This window comes from Helianthus annuus, chromosome 1 (genome assembly GCF_002127325.2).
Source record: "Helianthus annuus cultivar XRQ/B chromosome 1, HanXRQr2.0-SUNRISE, whole genome shotgun sequence".
NCBI classification, from domain to species: domain Eukaryota; kingdom Viridiplantae; phylum Streptophyta; class Magnoliopsida; order Asterales; family Asteraceae; genus Helianthus; species Helianthus annuus.
Genome location: NC_035433.2, coordinates 2,813,206 through 2,816,469, shown reverse-complemented (window position 1 = coordinate 2,816,469; position 3,264 = coordinate 2,813,206). Strand labels below are relative to the sequence as shown.

General features: G+C 35.1%; 1 long non-coding RNA gene across 2 annotated transcripts; it reads left to right on the top strand.

The window, feature by feature from the left end:
• Positions 1–237: 237 nt before the first annotated feature.
• LOC110903260 lies at positions 238–2,240 on the top strand. Of its 2 annotated transcripts, XR_002571791.2 has the most exons (4): positions 238–679; positions 762–798; positions 1,313–1,344; positions 1,470–2,240. It is a non-coding gene; the product is annotated as an uncharacterized LOC110903260 (long non-coding RNA). The 2 variants fall into 2 exon arrangements; XR_002571792.2 differs by lacking the exon at positions 1,313–1,344 and having other exon boundaries at positions 239–679.
• Positions 2,241–3,264: the final 1,024 nt, after the last annotated feature.

The following is a 3,264-nucleotide window of genomic DNA, read 5'->3' as shown; positions in this document are numbered from 1 at the left end:
TTTATGGACAATTTTGGCAATTCACAAACCTTAGGGACGATTTTGACAATTTACCATTTATTCTTTTATTTTTTAATTTTCCTTTTAGTCATTAAATAAAATAATTATAAATATAATCTTCCTATGTAATAAAGCAAAAGTTGAGTAGGCCATGTGTCATCACCTCAAGCCTCCCCATTTCTTCTTCCCACGTGTCACCTTCTCCTGATTTTTTTTCACAACTCCTTCAGTATTCCAATAATTAAAAATTCAAAAGCCAGCACTCTTTCTCTCTCTTAATGCCGCACTTTCATTTCATTTGTAAACCCTAATTTTGGGGCAGCAAATCGGGTGTAGCAACATCAATCCCCTTTGTCTCTCTCACCTTCTCTCTCTCTCGGGCGACTCAAGAACATCATCCACCTTTGTCTCTCACATCTCACACTTGATTCCAAATGTTGAGCAAGTAAAGGGTGTAGCAATATCAGTCCCCATCAGTACCATCTACCGTCGGATTTCATATAGATTTGTAGGCGGGTATGTTCAACAGTGATGATTTGGGTTCTGATTTGTGACTGCAGGGTTTGATAAGTGGAGATTCCGGTGGTGGAAGCTTTGAAGATCGACAGTGACAAAGGCGGTTAGGGTTCCGGCCACGAAACCGACTTTCTGGGGTTTAATCGTTGATGTTCATCATTCGGTAACAACATTGGTTCATGCATATTTTATAAAATTCCATTAAACTTGCAAACCCTAATTCTGTTCTATTTTACTCTGCCCAGATTTGCTCTTTGCTTTGGAGATACTGTTCAACAAATTGTAAGCCTTCAATTTTATAGTTCTTTTTGTGATTTATTTCATTTAGTTTTTTTAGATCCTGAACACTCAGATCTTGAACAAAACCACATATAGAAGCCCACCACACCATCTTTTAGTTTTTTCGTGGGGTGAAGAACAAAAAAAACTGGATTTTCTTTCGTCTGTTTTCTGATATTTATGCCATTGTTGTTAATTTAGGGCTTAAAAAGAGTTTTAAGTTTGATTAATCCTCACTTTCCTTTTATACATTGAGTTTATACATATTGACTACCCGATGTATCTGCATGTTTATGTTTGCAAGTTTTTTTATTTCCCCTATTTTATTCATCACATACATAACATTTAATCAAATCATTTCCTACAATTTAACTAAAACTATTATATGGTTTGTGTATATGTTTCGGCTAATCATGTGTTTTTTTAATTTAAATTTAAGTATAAGTTATTCAACTTTTTTCAACTTAATTATGTTAAGTTGAACACATTTGCTAATTTGTTTTTAACTTGATTTCAGATTCATTATAGAAGCATGTCCAGATCTGATAGGTTTATTTACAAGCCCCTTTAAGAATTTTACAAGCCCATTTCTGATAGGTTTATTTACAATGCTATTTTGACACTTCTCTTTTACCTTTATTTGAGTTTTTCGGATTTGATTGTTCGGTGTGCAGATGGCGATTTCATCAATGTGCGAGCGAAGGAGATGCTTCAACTCTGTTTCATAACGACAGAGAGTTCGGCGATCAGAGATAATGTTATGATGGGAACATCATCTGAGGTATAGTTATAAAATATACACATGAACTGAAAGGGGGTGTCTGGATTTGTGTTATGGAAGTGATTATCTATATTTCAGCAAGCATATTCTGACAATTAGATATAAGCATATGGGTTGTGGGTAGTGTACATAATTAGTAAATAGTAATTTATGATAAAACTTAACAGTGAGCCATTTTGAACCGTTATCGTTTCTCCCGATTTGCTGCCCCAAACACAGAATTATCTGTCTAAACAGGCTAGCGAGTCAACCCGTTTAAATTATCTGTCTAAACGGGTAGCTTTCGATTTGAGAAGTTTGGAAATAGGTGGCTTCGTGGCTGCAGATGCCACTTCCTTCTGGTCTGATTTCAGTTTCAGATTTGCTAAGGTTTGTTGCTGAGATTAAGGCCTGCAAAATGAAGGAAAAAGCTTGGGAATAAGTGTCTTTATTAACGTTTTGGAGGCTATGGCTCAATCGGAATGACAAGGTATATAGAGGGGTTATGCCTCCCCTCAAAAGATGATAGGTGAGATTAAGGAAACTTCGTACTCATGGATTCAAAATAGTAGGGGTGTTCAAAACTATTCGTATCCGAAAATCCGATCCGAAATATCCGATATCCGAATCCGAAATATCCGAAAAATCGGATATCCGAAATTTCGGATATCCGAATTTTTCGGATTCGGATAGTGATTTTCAAAATCTTTGGATATTTCGGCTATCCGAAATATCCGAAAATTTGATTTTCATTTTTTTCGGATATCCGAATATCCGAAAATATCCGAAGTATCCAAAAATATCCGAAATATCTGAAAAATATCCGAAAAAATATCCGAAAACTTATACTCGGATATCCGAAACTATCCAAAATATCCGTTTCCGAATATGAAAAAAATAATAAAAAAATAAAATTTAAATAAAAAGTTGGATTTTCGGATATCCAATTCATTATCCAAATCCGTATCCGAAATTTCGGATATCCGAATTCCAGATATCCGAAATTTCGGATAGTGAAATCTGGTATCCGAAAATTTCGGATATTCGAAATTCGGATATCTGAATTTTCGGATATCCGGTTTTAAACACCCCTACAAAATAGAACCAAATGGAGGCACATGGAATGGAACGCATGCAGCAAAAAATTTGGTAATCACCTGTTTGTGTAATGCTTTAGATCTATTTTTTTTTTGTTTTTGGTGTATTCTTTGTATGTTGCTGCCCTTAGCTTCTTGCTATGGGTCAGTTCGTTGTGTTAATAAAAGCCCAGTTATGTTAGTAAAAGAAAAACAAATAGTCCCTATAGCGGGTTACGACGAATATGGTTGTAAAGTAGAAGTGCTTCTTTGGGTGTGCCATCAGAGATGTGATATTGAATAATAGTAGGGATGAGCATGGTACCGGTACCGCATTGAACCGGTACCGGTACCGAAAACACCCGTACCAAAATTCCTCAAAACTGGGTACCGGTACCAAAATATTTGGTACAGTACCGGTATGGTACCAGTATTTGAAGGTAAAATTCGGTATTTTACCGGTACCATACCGGACCGAGCTCATGTTACTTTCAGAAAATAAGATTGTAAATGTAACATTATTTGTTTTATTTCTTGATTTTTTATACACAACTTATAAAGAAAACTTTATACCTAATGATACAATCCATTTTGTTAGTAATGTATGTAATATGTCACTTTATTTGCATTAAT